The sequence below is a fragment of the Lactuca saligna genome, chromosome 3 (assembly GCF_052625555.1).
Source record: "Lactuca saligna cultivar CGN05327 chromosome 3, ASM5262555v1, whole genome shotgun sequence".
Taxonomy (NCBI): domain Eukaryota; kingdom Viridiplantae; phylum Streptophyta; class Magnoliopsida; order Asterales; family Asteraceae; genus Lactuca; species Lactuca saligna.
In genome coordinates, this window is record NC_136419.1 from 51123437 (window position 1) to 51143213 (window position 19777).

General features: G+C 36.5%; 1 pseudogene; it reads right to left on the minus strand.

The window, feature by feature from the left end:
- Positions 1-13654: 13654 nt before the first annotated feature.
- LOC145035513 (kirola pseudogene) lies at positions 13655-14264 on the minus strand (annotated as a pseudogene).
- Between the last annotated feature and the right edge of the window lie 5513 nt (positions 14265-19777).

The following is a 19777-nucleotide window of genomic DNA, read 5'->3' on the forward strand; positions in this document are numbered from 1 at the left end:
AAATAGATCACCTGAAAACTTTTCCAATGATGCTCATTTCATAATTCCTTAATCCTAATTATTAGTGTAAGAACACAAGGTTCTTGCCACTACTAGAATATGCTAGATTTTAACATTTTATGCAACGATCCCTTTGCAAAATCATAGCACAAAAGTCACCAAGACGTAGCTAATGAAATTACAAAGTACTTTCTTAGAAATTGTTACAAGACAATTCCATAGATGTGAAGTCTCACATTCAAAGTACATTCCTTTGAACATCCTTCTTGCATAAAAGTTTCTAATCTAGGCATAGACTCTCAATATCCAACTCCTAATATGGAAACATTTCCACATTTGCCATATGACAACTCATTCTTAATAGAATCTTATCTATTCATAATAATGTCGATATGGTCCATCCAATACCATACTTCCAACTACTTACAAGCGATCAATCCTCAGCGAACTTTGGATCGTCCTTTGATAGTTGTTAAATTCTTTCAGTCAAAACCAATTCTATTCCTTTTTCCCTCTTAATGCGCTAGACATTTGGAAAATTTTAGAATGGTAAAATACTATAGCATTTACAATCGATCCTATACCCGAAGCGTATGGGACACGATGCATAATGAACTTACATAAAGATATGATACTTTACCAATCTTTTGCCATAATATTTTATGTGTCATGTTCTCACAATTCGAACTATGAAGAGGGATGCCGTAATCATAATCGAATTTTAAGAACACACAATGTATCCTTTGACTGAAAATATTAAAATTTCTTAATCTAAGCTTTAGATTTTGAAACGGAGTATAATATTCTCTCCCTTAATTATAGCAAAACAACTTTTCAACCCATGCAACTTTGCAAATGGAATCTTTGTTTTTCTATAATTAATATTGCTAACTTGCAATGCTCGCCATAACAATCATACAAGCATAACACTTATGCTCCCACTATCATGATGATTATCATATAAGCATAACATTTATGCTCCCACTAGCTTTGACATGTATTCAGAAAACAAATGAACTTCCAGAAAACAATGCCTATTGAATTTCTGAAATTCATATTTCTAATACCAGATGCTTCGATAAGCCTTTATCTAAGCTTCTTAACCTTATACACCTTTGCCTTAGATAGCTCATATGTGTGTTTAAACAATTCATAACTTATGTTACTAAGTTCCAAATGTTGAAACTAATTGCCAAATCTCACAATTCGAACTATGGAAAGGGATGCCGTAACCATAATCGAATTTGAGAATACAATTTTCACAATCGCTATCTTCTTAAAATCTCTCTTAGTGAAAGCATTTCCTCACAGTCATTTTCATGAAGGAGGGAATCTTATAACACTTAGATTTTATGGTGTATGAGTTCCTATCCATGTTAATTTGCCAAAAACAAGGTTCGCGACAAATCCAAACTCATATGGATTGAACTTTCTTAATCTTGATTTCATGCCCTATGGTAACACGAGTGCCCACCATGTCTTCCAAGTAACTTGTCCTTACATATCAATGTACTTTCCATCGACTAAGGCTTTAGTATGTATTCAAATGAGAACTCATAGAACTCATATACACAATTAACTCAATTGGAATGGCACAGAAACAAAATAATGTCAGCACGATAGATTGTAAACCTCAAGTCGTGTGCTAGTGATGATCGATAAGGTTTATTCTTGATTAGTTCTTGAAACTTTTCAAGACCATTAAGACTCCCACTGACTTCTTGACATATAAGATTCTCTTGTCAAGAAACATTTCTTGACAAACAAATATTCAAGAGTTAGTGAAGCATTTATCAAGACAAAACACTTCACACAATTGGTCCTAGTTGGTCTTTGTCTTATCCAAGACAGCACAACTTACCAATTTCAAATGTGCAAGAATAAGAAAACTTTTCCAAATTCCACATTTGATGAGTGTTATAAACCTACTTAAGACTTTTCACTCAATGTCACAATCTTGACTTTAAGACTTGATATTGGAACGAAGTATGATTGACTTCTTGATTTAACCATTTCTACAATACTTGATTCCTCTTCTTAGACATGCAATTGCACGAAGACTCACTTAGAGGATCTATTGAGACATGGTTCTTAATCTTTAAGACTTATCATAAAACACAATAAAAGGTACTCTCCCTTCTTTCTAGAAGAGTGAAACTTTTATCTTTCTGCCTACTTGATTCTTCTTTATTCGTTCTACTATTCATTGAAACTCTTTCAATCAATCTTAGAATTACACTTCATCTTATAAGTATAATCACATTTACTAAACTTTAGTAAATCATGACGAATATCTTTGTCACTCTTGTGGTGGACTTGATCAACGCACAACCTAGTGTACTTGATCTCCTAGTCTTTCAACTGACACTTTGCCAAAGAATTAGTCTAAGTTTCCCAAATGTGAAAGTTTTCCATTCATCATACAATACACATTGCATGATTCCAAGTTTCTGTCCAATTGAAACTTGGGCGATGAGAAAGTCTCCCTATTTGGTACACTTTTGACATTTCCATAACTAAGAATCAAATCCATTTTGCTAATAATAGAAGTACATGAACATCAATTTTTCATATATTTCATTGTAAGGATAAATAAATAAGACAAAATCAAAATTTATTTTATTGCGGAAAAAAACTTGTCCTTACAATGCAATTCAACTAAAAAACTATGTTAACAATCTATTCTAACTCCAAGTTGCAGCTCAAGAATCCATTCTTCAAGTAATGCGATCGAAATCCATTTCTTCATGATCAGATTCAGCTCACTTCTTTTCTCAAGCTTCCTTTCTTTTCTTCGATCCTACAAAACATCAAAATGTAATCTTATCACATCATGTATTAAGAATCTAGAATAGGAACTTAAAAGAGTTAGTTAATGGATTTTACCTGAAGCAGAGCCATATGTCTTGACTCTCCCATCTCTTAGATCTCTCAGGTAATTAGGGCAGCTTCGTCTCCAATGCCCCTTCTCTTGGCAATAAAAGCAAATAGACTCCTTTGGCACAACACATCGGACAATCACAGACTTAGTTCTTTCTGGACTTCCAATGTTGCCAGTGTCCATTGAAGTTTGGGAGTTTGATTCACTAGACAAATTTGCTTGACCAGCACACCAAATCATTGCTGATTCAGCAGCTATAAGCAAATAGGTGAGATCAATTAGGGTCACGTCGTGGTCCATCATATAGTACTCTCTAACGAACTCACTATATGATTCAGGAAGTGACTGAAGAACCCAGTCAACAGCCAACTCACTTGAAATCTCGACACCCAACATGTTTAACCTATCAATGTATGACTTCATCTCTAAGACGTGCGCACACACAGGTTTCCCATCTTCGTGTTTACTTGCCAAAAGGGCTTGAGTGAGCTTGAACTTTTCAAGCCTTTGAACTTGTGGGTCAGGGAGAATAATTGGAGGAGGTAGAGGAAGTGAAGCATGACTCTCATTTCCTTGATCGTATCTCGGAACGTCATCTTCATTTGGAAAGCTTGTTCCAAAGGATTTGGGAAGACCATTGTAAGATTCAGACATCTACAAAACGGGAGAAAATTCAAGTTAAGTTGATTAGAATTCTTGATGTAACACCCAAATGAAACATCAAGCTAGGATCCAACACAATACTCTACAACCTAGAAGAGGGATGCCGTAATCTAGTTGCAGAATATTTGAAGGTAGGTAAATGACGATTTACCAATTTCCACCATGAAAAACGAAAAAGAAGTTTAAGTTTTAAATGAATTGAAACTCCTAGATCTTTTGAGACTCATTGAACTCTTCAATGGCATGTTTAATCTCGATTATGCCCTACTATTCGTGACTGGGATGCCGAGGATCACAAACAAGGTGTGAATAACCATACGAATCACGTGATGCACCCAATGCTACTATCACCTAATCAATGTGCCGGTTAGCCACACACGCTCCATTGATCTATGAGAAGCATCGAGCCACCCTTTGCCACCAATGTCATCCCCAAATTAGTGTGCCGGTTAACCACACACGCTCCACTAACGTTTGACAAGGGTGCGAAGTGTAATTCCATGGGTTAGCATACAATTTCACATTTTGCCTAAAGTAACTATGGTTTGGGAATTTGAAAAAGCATTTAGTTACTTTGTACTTCATTATACTTATAATGAAGGTTTATGTCCTATCCTACCCGTTCGGCTAACGACCCTCCACTAGTCAAGAGTGCGGTGGGTAAGAGTGGATACCCATTCAATCGCCATTTTATAGGCAATTTCCTTAAACACCCCTTATAGACTAGCTTCGTGAATGAGGCCTACTAACGGTAAGACTGAATTTTTAGTTATACATATATAATATTAAACTTTTAATGTTATATATAGTATAAGGGTGTATTTTACACTTTTAAAATACTGGGTGGTTTAAATTATACTTTTAATTAACCAAAATCATTATGGATTTATTAAATCTCTTTTAATTATACACTTAATTAATTTAATAAAACCATAAGGGTTTAATTTGAACTTTTCAAAATCAGGGTTTTGGAATTTAGACTTTCAAAATTAACTTTTAATCAACAATTTAAATTCCAAAACTTGAGGGAAAGTTTTGAAACTCTTCAAAACAATTAGGTTTTAATTTCACTTAAAATTTTCGAATTTAAGACATTTAAATTAAAATTTTAAATATTAAAACTCTTGATTTAATAATTACCATAAATTAAACAATTAATTTAAATTATTAAATCACAAGGGATTATCTAGATCATGAGGATAATTACCAATTATACATCTAAGATATCCTAATCCCTTGAATCCCTCTCTAAATCTCGAAAATAAGGGATGAGATAATTCAAGATCTTTAATTACCATATTTAACAATTAAAAGATAATTACAAGATATGGGATTATCCAAATCCCTAAAATTTAGGATCTAACCTTGGGGAAGGAGGTAATTTCGAAATCCAAGGGTTGGATAACCCTAGATTTCAAAATCTTGGAGGCTAAGGAAAGGATTTGGGAAACCCTAGCAAAAATCGCCATCAAGGGTTTTGCAACCCAAATTGCGAAAATTACCTAGCCTTTAGGGTTTATTAGCCATAAAACCTAATATGTCAAGTTCACAAATTTGAATAAAAGCTAATTGAAAACAAAAACCAATGGCTCTGATACCACTGATGGGTTTAATACAAACAATCATATGTGTGCATGCAACCCTAGTATTGGATCTATGTTTTCACTATTAGTTATACAGCTTTATGAACACCAAAAGAAACCTGGCATGCTACTATAATTTTTGAAATTCATATATAAAACTATAATACATACCTTTTGTTGTTATATAGCAATAACAACTAGTTCCTTGAATTTCCTTAGCTCTTGAAAGCAAGTACCACAAGTGTAGTACCTCTAATGGAGTCACAAACACCATATGCAACTTGGATGAAGAGGAGAAGAAAAGGAGGCACCAAAAACGGCTGGAAACCCTAATAGGAGTGTTGTCCACGTTTTTGGGGCTTAAGGGTCCCTTTTATACATGTAGGCTATTAGGGTTTACAACTAGGAAACCCTAATTTGACTGCTTAGGCCCTAAGCAGCCCATGGACTCCTTAAACATATCCCTTGGACGATTTCTAATGGGCTTCCCATAGAATTCGTTCAACCTATATATTATTAGGTGATCCATAGCCCAATTATAATTATCCTATAATTACAACTTCAGTCCCCTAAGTTTAATTAATCTCTTTTAACCACAAAATTAATTCTTAATTAATTCTTAACCAATATTAATTAAACAATATGATTTCTCCTTTAATATATTATTCTCATAATATATTAATAAATCATATTTAAACCTTTCTCTCCTTAAATCATCCTACATATTGCTATGGTGAAGGCAACCCAAAAGGACCATGCTCATAATCGGGTCAAGTACATACCAAAACAGTTATGGACTTAGACACTAATCCAACAAAAAGCTCAGAGCTTTCTCAACCTTTTTGATTTGTGCATAATGGACCATTTCTAGGGTTTTTGTCCCCAAGGTGGAGACTTTATGAGTAAAGGAGCTCCATAGACCTTGATCTGCCCATATTCAGTGTATAATGTGATATAGATCCATAAAAATCCAATCTTGGACGTTAGGAGTGAGCCATGCATGAGATATGAGCTTCTTAGTGAAGGAAGTGGTGTGATTTGGATGATAATGACCTTTACAGCCATGCAAAGGCATAAAGTCACTGACTTTATGGATTAAGAGGCATTAGAGTGACCAGATCTGGGATATGAGCTTGTGTCTTGATTGATTAAGAACAAAATCATGAAGATTGTGAAAACTGGGCGTACGTTGGGCGTAATCCCAGTACGCGTAGTGTAGGGGTCGAGTGTCCTCGATTCTGTACAGCATCTGAGTACGTCCAGCGTACAGAGTTGTTACGCGCCGCGTACTCCTTAGGGTTGACTTTCGTTGACTTTTAGGGTTTAGTCAACAAGTGGACTTTAGGACCATTGGAAGGGTAGAATGGTATTTTACCCTTCTGAGAGAGCATAGGAATGGATTAGTCTAGCCTTTGAGAGCCATTATAAATTAAATATAATTTATGTATGTGACTAGGCGGAGGCTAGATTAGTGTTTCGAGATCAAGATCATTCGAGTTTACCCGAGGTGAGTCTTCTCACTATACATTACCTAGGGTGGTATCTATGTGTGGACCAGAAGGTCATACGTGTTTGCTTGAGATTATGTGTTTTGTGATTATGTATGCTATGTGCTATTCTGACCGGACCGGAGGGTCCAACGATTTACAAGGCCAGAGGGTCCTCAACTAGACCGGACCGGAGGGTCCTACAGGCTAGATCGGACCAGAGGGTCCAACGAGCTACGCGATTGGAGGGTCCTGGTGAGACACATTGACCAGAGAGTCGTACAGAGTATAGCCTTGAGTGGCGAATTGTTGTATGTGGAATTTTGGGGAACTCACTAAGCATTCGTGCTTGCTGTGTTATGTGTTATGTGTTTCATGTACTCCAGAGGATCGCGGGAAGGCACCGGCGTGATTGTACACACAAACTTTTGATGTGGAGCTATGTTTGTGGATCCTAGATTTGAATAATTGTTTTGAAAACTTGTTGTTTGATTTTGAGGATTAATGTTGAGACATATGTTTTATGGAATTAAAAATGAAAATTTTGGTTGAAAAATTTTGTCATTACAAGTTGGTATCAGAGCCTTGGTTTGAGTGATTTAGATACACCTTCAGGCATATCTAAACTCAATCTGTGGATTTGAGAAAAGTTTTCAAAAAGAAACAATTTTTCTAAAAAGAGTAAAAGATTCCAAAAGAGCAAAAAAGAGCAGTGTGTACAATCAGCCAGCACCCGAATGGTGATTTCCCAATATACCCTTATGTTATGTGTTATGAGATATTATGAGATGTGTTATGCATGCTAGAGTAGGCTAGGTATTCATATTTAGGACTAGAGTGGCCTGATTTGTGATGCATTAGCCTAGGAGTTACTGCCACTGTGAATTACTTTGAGTGTGAGAAGGTAGCGGAGAGGAGCTTATGAGAGTTCTACTGGAGGGTAGCCTACATTTAGCAAGATATAGAGTACTTTTGATCTGGGATCCTAGGAGGAGGACTTGGGGTGAATACTGATGTAGTGTGGAAGGTAGTATAAGGCCCATACTACTGGAAACATCGGGTCACTGAGCAGTCCATGTAAGAATCCTTAGGGTACTAAGGAACAATTAGGGTTGAGTGATCGAGTGCGGGAACACTCGAGCGACGCTCTGATTTATTTTGTGTTGTGTTTCAGAGACATCATGGTGGGTAAGCGCCACAACCCAGAGAGCAGCGGTGTTAGCGATTATGATATTCGCAAGATGATTCATGATGAGGTGGCTACAGCCATTCGAGCTGAAATACCAGAGATGTTGTGTTTCAGAGACATCATGGTGAGTAAGCGCCACAACCCAGAGAGCAGCGGTGTTAGCGATTATGATATTCGCAAGATGATTCATGATGAGGTGGCTACAGCCATTCGAGCTGAGATACCAGAGATGTTTGGGTCTATCGAGACTACACTAATTGAGACCTTTAACGAGCGATAAGATGCTCTTACCGATGCTGTTGTTGTTGCGACCACCACAGTCGTCGCCACTGCTAGGCTACAGGGGGTGACTCGTTGTTGTACTGGGAGTTCAGCAACACGAAGCCACCAGAGTTTGATGGGACTCGGGATCCGATAGCCGCAATGAGATGGATCTCTAACATTGAGGGATGCTTCTACACATGTCCTTTTCCGAAGCATATGAGGGTACGGTTCGCGCTGAACCAACTTCGCTTGGGGTGAAGGACTGGTGGAAGTTTGTGACGGCTGACTTTACTACTGCAGAGTCCGCAATAACTTGGAAGAGGTTCACCGATATTTTCCGAGAGAGTATGTTCCCCTAGTGGAGAGGGAACGGTTGGCCCATGAGTTCTTGTCCCTCAAGCAGGGAACTGAGTCTGTGAGATTCTGTATCACTCGGGCAAGGCTAACTTGGTAGCCAATGCCCTGAGCCGCAAGGCGGAGAGTACCACGATTTGGGATGTATGCATGAGGATGACAGTGATGACTCTGGTATTAGATACCATTCGAGAGGCCCATGCAGAGGCCGTGAGACCGGAGAACCACAAGAAGGAACGGGTGACGGATAGGTATCCGAGTTTGTGACAAATAGTCGGGGACTTATGACCTTTCGAGGTCGAATTTAGGTGCCTTATATGGGCGGAGCTCGTAGCAAACTGATGGAGGAAGCATATAGTTCGAGACTTTCGATCCATCCCGAGGCCACTAAGATGTATTTAGATCTGAAGAAAGACTATTGGTGGCCCTATATGAAGAGGTATGTCATGTGGGTAGTAGAGAGGTGCTTGACATGCCGTCGGGTCAAGGCAGAGCACCAACGTCCACATGGTCCAATGCAACCCTTGGAGATTCCCCAGTGGAAGTGGGAGCAGATCTCGATGCACTTTATCACCAAATTACTGAGAACCGCGCGTGGAGTTGATGCAATCTGGGTAATTGTGGATCGGTTGACGAAGAGTGCTCACTTCCTTGCTATTAGTGAGGGCTCTTCTGCAGAGAAGCTGGCTGAGATTTATGTAAGAAAGGTGGTTTCACGGCATGGAGTGCCGATCTCGATTGTGTCAGATCGAGACGTGTGTTCTACTTCCTAGTTTTTGAGGAAATTTCATGAGAAGTTGGGCACGCGTTTGCATTTCAGCATCGCGTACCATCCGCAGACAGACGGACAGAGTGAGTGGACAATTTAGACGCTTGAGGACATGCTTCGAGCATGCGTTATGGATTTCAGTGGGAATTAGGACTCATACCTACCCTTGGCCGAGTCTTCCTATAACAACAGCCATCACTTGAGCATCGGTATGCCTCCCTTTGAGCTCCTTTATGGGAGGAGGTGTCGTACTCCCATCTGTTGGGGAGAGGTGGGGCAGAGATTTATGGACGGAACTGAGATAGTGCTGAAGACGACCGAGCAGATTCATCAGGTCAGGCAGAGGTTGCAAATAGCCCAGAGTCATCAGAAGAGTTACGCGGATAGACGCCGATCCGAGCTTGAGTTCCAGGTTGGGGATTTCGTTCTCCTGAAAGGATCCCCGTGGAAGGAGGTGATCCGGTTCAGCAAGAGGTGAAAGCTAGGACCCTAATACATTGGTCCTTTCAAAGTGACCACTAGAGTGGGTAAGGTAGGTTATCGTTTAGAGCTACCTAAAGAGTTGAGTCAGATTCATGACAACTTTCATGTGTCACAATTAAGGAAGTGTGTGGCTAATGAAACGGGGGTGGTTCCACTAGAGGACATTCAGGTGGATACGGGCCTGAATTATATTGAGAGACCGACCACGATTGTGGATTGCAAGGAGAAGACTTTGAGGAACAAATAAATACCCTTGGTTCAAGTCCAGTGGCAACATCGTAGAGGGTCCGAGATGACCTGGGAATCAGAGTCAGAGATGCGGGAGTAGTATCCAGAGTTATTTTTGGAGCATGACTTCGGGGGCGAAGTCTAGTTCTAGTGGCGGGAGAATTGTAACATCCCGAAGCCCATGTATATCTCTTTGATCCTTTTCTTTCCTCAAGTTGTCAAAATAAGTCCTTGAAAAGAATGTATGGTTTTTGAATACGTTGGGCGTAAGGGAGAGTACGTTGCGCGTACTCATTAGTGTGTTCTTGACGCGGAGGCTACCTAGTACGCAGGGCGTATCATAGTGTTTGTTGGGCGTACTAGGTTCAGATTGAAACCCTAACTGTAGGGGTGAGCCCTATATAAGGAACGTTCCCTAACCCTCATTCTAGAGCTTGTGTGAGTGTGGTTAAACTTGAAAGTGTTCTTGCGTGCTTTTGAAGATAAGGAGGTGCTTTTGAAGGAGCTAGAGTTGGAGGGAAAGCTTTGGATATGAGCTTTCTGAGGTTGGAGCATCAATTGGAGGTAAAAAGCTCAGAGCTTTCTCAACCTTTTTTATTTGTGCATTATGGACCATTTCTAAGGTTTTTGTCCCGAAAGTGGAGACTTTATGAGTAAAGGAGCTCCATAGACATTGATCTGCCCATATTCAGTGTATAATGTGATTTAGATCCATAAAAATCCAATCTTGGACATTAGGAGTGAGCCATGCATGAGATATGAGGTCCTTAGTGAAGGAAGTGGTGTGATTTGGATGATGATGACCTTTACAGCCATGCAAAGGCGTAAAGTCGCTGACTTTATGGATTAAGAGGCATTAGAGTGACCAGATCTGGGATATGAGCTTGTGTCTTAATCGATTAAGAACAAAATCATGAAGATTGTGAAAACTGGGCGTACGATATGCGTAATCCCAGTACGCGCAGCGTAGGGGTCGAGTGTCCCTGATTCTGTACAGCATCCGAGTACGTCCAGCGTACAAAGTTGTTACGCGCCGCGTACTCCTTAGGGTTGACTTTTAGGGTTTAGTTAACAAGTGGACTTTTGGACCATTGGAGGGGTAGAATGGTCTTTTACCCTTCTGAGAGAGCATAGGAAGGGATTAGTCTAGCCTTTGAGAGCCATTATTAATTAGACATAATTTATGTATGTGATTAGTCGGAGGCTAGATTAGTGTTTTGAGTTCGAGATCATTCGAGTTTACCTGAGGTGAGTCTTCTCACTATATATTACCTAGGGTGGTATCTATGTGTGGACCAGAAGGTCATACGTGTTTGCTTGAGATTATGTTTTTTGTGATTATGTATGCTATGTTCTATTCTAACCGGACCGTAGGGTCCAACGATTTACGAGGCTAGAGGGTCCACAACCAGACCGAATCGGAGGGTCCAACGAGCTAGACCGGACCAGAGGGTCCAACGAGCTACGGGACTGGAGGGTCCTGCTGAGACACATTGACCAGAGGGTCGTACAGAGTATAGCCTCGAGTGACGAATTGTTGTATGTGGTATTTTAGGGAACTCACTAAGCATTCGTGCTTACCGTGTTATGTGTTATGTGTTTCAAGTACCCCAAAGGATCACGGGAAGGCACTGGCGTGATTGTACACACACATTTTTTATATGGAGCTATGTTTGTGGATCCTGTGGATTCGAATAATTGTTTTGAAAACTTGTTGTTTGATTTTGAGGATTAATGTTGAGACAGATGTTTTATGGAATTAAAAATGAAAATTTTGGTTGAAAAATTTTGTCATTACAGTGATGGCTATTGGAGACATTATCTGCTCCTTTAAGAACCAAATCAACAACGAGGAAAACTATGATGAGGAAGACGAACACACATAGTATTTCCTGTATTATGTTATGGATAATGTTATTTTGGATTTATTAGATAATTTATGGATTATATATTAGATGTTTCTTTGGGATTTATTAGATATGTAATATGGTAAATTTGATGTTTTATGTAATGTGGTATTTAGTTATTTATGTATTTTTATCAAATCTGCATTTTATAACATATATAAACTAATATCATAAAAAATATGTTTTTTCTCAATATATATATATATATATATATATATATATATATATATATATATATATATATATATATATATATATATTGGCAGCGACACCTTTAGGGACGACGTGGACTAATTGCGACGTCACATAACTCCGGGAAGCTTTGCCGGAAAAACTCCTGGTGGTCGGAATATCAATTGAGACGACGTCCATAGCGATGACATTGGAGTATTAGAGACGACGCATATTAGAGACGACAATATTTGCGACGACAAATGAGTATGAGCTATGAGGTAATTGCGACGACCCTTTAGCGACCATATGTCGTCGCTAAAGATATTAGCGACGACAAGTGTAATCAATTGCGACGACTTTTTTCATCGCAAAAGGCTGCATTTTTTGTTGTGATGGTTCCGTTTACGGGTACTATTGAATATAAAAAAAAATCAAATCCAATCACTACTACAAAGTCCATTTCAAGGATTTCATTTTGAAAATTAGTAACTCCAAAAAAAAAAAAAAATGAAGTTCAAATAACATACGTTATAATTTGTATAATAAAAATACAAGAAAACCTGACGACATGTAGAACTACCAAACTGGAAATGCCTATCTTGATTTTTGTTTGTGATACTGGCCTAACAGATAAAATGGTTTGGTTTGGTTTGGTTTGGTTATCCGCAGATACCTAAATATCCAAACCAAAACAGACCCATTGATTTGGTCTTTTCAGTTTCGGTTTCGGTTTTTTCAGTTTTCGATCGGCCAGTTAGGCTCGGTTTTTCAGTTTTTTTTTGCACACCAACTACTTGTAATATTAAACACTCCTAGATATAACTTTTTAAATATGCAACCAAGTTGTTTGTACAACGATGCAACTATGTTTTACCCCAAATTAAACACAATTACATTAATTATTATGTTCTCGAAAAGGTCTTAAGTGTTAGGGAATTTTGAAAATTTGGGTTATAGAAAATCTGGATCACAAACAGGAATCGTGTTATACACTTTCCTTGTTTGATATTTCGATCCTAATTGCCTTGGGTATCTCGAAATCCAAACTAAGATAATTCCTGAAGAACAATTCTGATTTTAGGCACAAAACCAGAATCAATTTTGAGAGAGAATGAAGAAGAAATCGATATCCGTTTTTCTGTGTTTCAAAGAAGTCGTTGTATTTCCCGGACTTATCCACACAACGGATAAAACGAGAACAGTTTTCAACTTTCAGAAAATACAAATTATACCTTGTATTTGCATCTTTAAATAATAACAAATTAGTCCTTGTATTTGCATCTTTAAAGAATAGCAAATTAGTCCCCGAACCCCGACTTGACACAGTAGATCAAGATTCAGTACTAACAATATTTAGTAAATATAAGTGTGCACTCTCACACCTCCTAACTTGTATTATAACTAAAACATTGTTCTTGAAACACTTGTTAAATCCATTACACTAAAATATATTTGGTGATTAAATCACCAACATTAAGCGCCAATTAGTCTGTTACGTTAAAAATGTCAATTATATTGCCTTCTATTTTACATATAACATGCAGCAGCGGCAGCAAAAAAAAAAAAAAAAAAAAAAAAAAGTTTTTTTACAATATGGTAGCAAAACATGCATATTCAATCAATTATTTAGTTCCGAAGTATTCTTACGGTATATCATGACTTTGAAACAGATTTACTTAGTTTGAAGCAGGCGTGTCTCTATTTCTTTGGTAGCCTTTCTGTAGAAGTCCATAAGTGTATCCGGGTCTGGAACATCAGGGCTTAGCTTCTCATACTCGGCTGTCCATGTTACAAGGTTTTCTAAGCCATCAGCCTCTACACGAATATTCACAATCAACGTCTCATATAGGTTCGCCAGATCCCCATCAAGTAACTTATAGGTGATAGACTTCTTTTCTGAGTCAATGTCAACGATTTGCGTCTTCGCTAAACAGTCTTTTCCATCTACAGCAACGAAATCATCCAAAACATTGATTTCAAGTAGAGATTGGTATATATCCAAATATTTTTCTTCATGTTTTCTTGTTAACAGCTCATAATAAAAGGTAGAGATATATTAGTAAATATATGTTTTCATTACCAAGGAAATAGCTCCATACGAGAACACAGCCAACGATTCCAACTTGACCTCCCAAAGTTTGACAATTTTTGAAGGTTGTCGGGGTCAAGCTGGGAATTTGGAGTTGGAGTGACTTCCATAACTCATGAAAAACATCACCATCAGACTTGATCTTCACCTTAGCAATCCTTTTACCACTAAGTGACTTCCCTCCTTGTTCCATTCTGTGTGTGTGTGTGTGAAACTTGAACAATTCAAAGATGATAATTACTTTGGTCGTACATTTACCAATTTATAGATGTCCTCCCCTTCCCCACCACCAGTAATTTAATCACCATCTAGATTGTGTTTATAAAATATTATATACTCGAAAGATTTCAAAACTCCAGTGTAATCATGTGATTCATGTCTATCTGAACATGAACATGTTAACACTCACATTTTTGTTAAGAAAATTACAAGGTTTAATTATGTAATTAACGACTAATTGAACATGCACATGTTAATCGTCATATTCTTTTATTATTAAGATAATCACAAAGAAAACTATGTTAATTGGTATGGCTTTCGCATCTTTAGTTTCTATTAAACACTTCAAACATGTATGTAAATGAATGAATTTATATCGTCTATTAGTCCAAAAGTGTATGTCAGGAACCTTGTGCTTCTACCTACAGGAACAGCAAACAAAGAGAAACGGAAGAGAGTAGAGGATGACAGGAAAATGGAGGATATTTTGGGGCAACATGTTCTGCTAGGTTCTTTAATGAACTCGACTCATTCGTAATCCTCCACAGAAAAGACAAATTTGCCCCTGGCGAGGGTTGATGCTATTGCAATTTTTTAGCTAGGCTTTAGTTGTAGGAATTTCTTATTTCTTTTCTCTTCCTAGTTGTCTAGATTGTTGCTTTGGGGATTGTCCCTTAGCATTAGTTTTTGTGTAGTGTTTTTTCTTCGCTCATTATGCTCTGCACTATTTTGTCCATTTTTATAATCTACCTAGGTTTTGTCCTATTTATAGACCAGGCAATGGAGCATATTTGGAGCGGATCGGCCTTGATTTAAATCCATTAAGTAAGTAATTATCATCGTACAATGAGTGAGATGGCAAGCAGGCAACAAGCTGTATCGCTAAGCCTTTTAAAGACTACATCCGAAGATCTAGGAAATATAACATTTCTATGCATGATCTGTTGTACTCTATTAAGAAGCTCTACCGCATCCGACACAAGAAAACCAAACATATCAAATGCAAATGGTATGAACACGCGTTGACTTTCCATGCAATTTTCAAATGTTGATCCAAACTCGATCTATAACTCGCAGGGCTTTGAATAGTTAAACTCATACCTTTGTCTACCGGATCAACGGATTTTCAACTCTTTTTCCCGAACCATTTATAATATTAAGATTAAACTATAATTATGCATTACAGCACATATAATTGCAATTTCAGAAAATAAACTTGATTGTGGAATGTCGATGTTAGAAAATCCTTCTACAAAACAAGATAGATCTAAGCCTTTTGTTCTTGTTCTTGGTTATCAATTGTGACTGTAATACTAATTCCCCATATTTATTTGTATTGGAAGTTGAATGGAATTCAACCTGGAAGTGGTAGTGGAACGATCGAACTCCTCAAGTGTTGTACATAACACTGTATTAGTGATAAATATAGAACTTATAAATAATAAATTTATATATAAAAATTTATATGAGACAGGTTATAAACAGATCGGATCGATAGTGATCCATACCCAACCTTTTTAATAAAAGAGGTAATGGGTACGGGTCATTAATGTGTAAAGTTATCATAAAATATGATCCAAACCCTATAACTCTGTATGGGTTTGGAGCTGATCAGGGTCAAAACTCGTTCCATTGTCTAAGTCTACCAATTTACCAAAAAACAAACATACAAACAAAAAACTCTTGCTTATAGACAACATGAAAAGCCATACTAACTTATATGTTATCTCTATTAATGAATTGAGTTGGACTGTCGCACCATCATTATATGCTCCATATAAATCTATTATTATTATTTTTTTTGTATAATGCATTGCACTCTAAAAAATTCAATAGAACATCTTTAAAATAATTATTTAAGTATTAGAAAAAAAATCATCAAAAAGTTTAATCACCACTGAACTCCAAATTCATTGAATTTTAATGTGACATCTCACCATGAAAGAGTTTCATCTATTGAATGACAACTAGGTTTGTCACCTCATTCAACTATCATATTAAACTCTCTACTATGTATGCTCTAAAGACTAATACTAAAAAACGAATGATTCAAAATGGTTTGAAAATTTTGGGTTGTTCCAACATTTTCCTCTTTAATCAAAATTGGTTATGTTCGATATCCTAATTGTTCTCACATTTCTTCAAACTTGACTCTAGCCAAATACTTTGTGATGAAATCTACATTTTGTTCTTGGTTGCCCATGTGACATTCCCTATTTTCCAAAACCGAATAAAAAAACTTTTCTTTATACCTTCAAAACCATGTTATCTTTTTTTTTTTGCGGAAAATCTCAATTTATTAAAATATTTTGAGTACAGATGTTGTTTCAAAATAACAAAACCCTAAGGATATGATAATTAAGACACAACACGAGTTACAGCATAAAGACATATAGGTCATGAATATTATTGTAGGTTGTCTCTTATTCACTCGATAACATAATCAAGTTTTATTAGTCTTAGTACAACTACCTATGATGCATATAAATTTGAGTGGGTTATGTTTGGGAACCTAGTGGGACACATAGGGTTTTCAATCGTGCAATATTATTATGATAATAACTCATAAATAATAATCATGCAAAACCAATTGTTACCAAAGAATATAGATATATCACACAATAAAAATATCTATAAGGTATGGTACTCTTTACCCTTAGTTAACCAGCCCGTCTTAAATGTTGATTATATACTAATGATCCATTGATATCTAACATAATGGGTCACAGTAAACAACGAGTAGACTATACTACTTTTAGGGATTCTTTAGCAGTGTAAGTCAATAAAGGCAACCATGAGGGGGGACAAACTATTCGAATAAACACACAATCCCTTTCCTTAGATAAGTATGATTCATTAACACATAAAGATTCTTCTAGTGTACCATAATATTGTCTATAATAGTTAGTGGTTGTCATCTATATTATGCTAAATAACTAGTCTCCATAGTATAATAATATAATTTTAGTCGTGACCTCACACCACTATTTGATCTTTCACACCCCTTCACCACTCAATATTAAATATAACAAGTATACCACACTGCATTCTATATCTACTTCCTTATCCTTTTGTATCATATTCATTACTTTATAGGATTCATTCTCCATCTAAGCTACATCTTCTGTTCACATCTACTTCATAGGAGTTAATCCTAAGAATTTTACACTTCAGCTTTATCTCGGCATGTTCCATTCATTTCAACGTGGTCTTCTATTGCTCTAGACACAACATCTCTCCTTGTGCAATGCTATGGGTATATTACTTCTTCAGCTAATTATTCTATCTTACTTGAACAAGTAAGTCGCTCAACATTTTACAACCCAGTGACTCATTTCACCACCTTAATCATGTATGTTAAAGTCAGCTTAACACACTATGGAACTTTCATAAGGATGTGATAGAAATCAATTGTCACTCAGTGTTTATTAAATATTAAGTCTGAGCATCATGTATAGGGTAGAGATTAGCTCTTAACAGACCACTCAAACTGCATACTCTAACGCAGCGATAGATAAGATCTTGGCCTATTGAATTTGGAAACTCTGTCAGCCTTAACCTCTTTGTCTTCCTTGAATTTTTGTACATCATCTCATATAACCTCATCTTTAATACCTCTAGGGTTTTTATTACCATCTTCAGTTCTCCTAAATTCGCGACCAATCATTGCTTAAATTTAGTTGGCGGAAATGCTAAGCATTGCGAGAACCTCATGGATTACGTCAAAATTATATTCATCCTGCCAATTAAGAATGTACTAAGCATAAAATATTCTTCCAGATGTATTATTATTTCATCAAGTGTATTCCATAGGTATGATACCACTCTCTAGGTATCATTTACGATATCGCTTGATAGGTATTATGCATTATTGTAAGTCTCCTTGTCCCCTCAAAAAGTTATATGCTAGTTTTAATATAGTAATTAAATATTTAGAATCTGCACACATAACATTTCCTTTCTTCTTTTCCAGGTCAGCAATAGACCTTAGAATTTCTTCTAATAATAGCAATCTAGGTAAGCAACCTAAGGCATGCTATATCACATAACAATTATCACATATTACCATACTAGTTGTGTAACCCGTATATTATACGGGTTTATTAAAACAAAATGTTATAAATGATTAAACAATAAGGTTATTTGAATTTGAAAAAAAAATGAAATTTACGGAAATGAAATATATTTAATAATTATAGTATTGATTATCACATTTAATGCAATGAATACTTTACATATATAATAATAGAAGTATTAATTAATGGAATTATAATTTTTGATTAATAAAGAAATAAAAATCCACATAATGACATGTGGAATTTAAATAATTTAAATATCTTACATAATGACATGTGGCAAGAGTGTATTAGAAGATGACATGTGGCAAAATCATTTTCATTTATTATGGAGGATAAGGAATCTCTCAAAAAGTATGTTGGTGCACATCATATCAAGTAAGGTATTCAACCTAAGTTATGATATATAATGATTCTCATTTAGCACATATATTAAATAAGGCATATACCCTAAAATATCTAGTGCTAGTGTCTATTTACGTATATAACCTAAAATATATTAAACGCACACCTCACCATCATCGTTTAATCTCTAAGTTTCATTCTATAAATCCCCAAAATTCATATTTTGCTTAAAATAATGCTCTGATACCAACTGTGACATCACTAATTTTCATAACCAATTTTTTTCTTTACACTTTGAAAATCATAATATCTTTTATTGCGGAAATTCCCAGTACATTAAGACAATTTGAGTAAAAAAGATTGTCTCAAAATAATAAAACTATAAGGATATCAAAATCGATACATAACATATATTACAACGGAAAGACCTAACAGTCATGAACTCTATTGGATGTCTTCTCTTTAATCACACAGCACCCTACTCAAGTCTCCAGTAGTCTTAATATCGCTACATATGATACATATAAACAGGGTCGGTTCTGAAGATTGAAATGCCCAGGACGAACCAGAAAAAAAAAAAGACCCTTATGCCCAAACGTATAATGAAAGTTGAGGGTCTAAAGATCAATTTTTTGAAATTTATTTAGTAAAGAGAATTGATATAAAGGATAAATTGTTAAGTATGCATCATAAATAAAGGGTAGAAATTGTAACTTGGAATATCAATGATATCGATCTGAATGAAAATAAGCCGACGATTAAAAAGTTACAATTGATACTGCAAAGAATCGAACCCGTGTGGATTAAATTTAAGTAAACGCGTGCTAACCGGCTGAACCAAAGGACATTCGTGTTACTAGCACACTCTATCTGGCCCTGAGGTATTTTACACCCATACTCACCCTATCTAGCAAAATAACATCAGACACCTAGTAATAGTCTATTACTAGCACACTCTATTTGGCATTCTACAAAGTTCCATTAATTACTTCTTGAAATGAAAAAATGACACCCAAACTCATCAAAAGAAAAGCGAAGGGAATACTAGTATAGTACTCTAGTATGC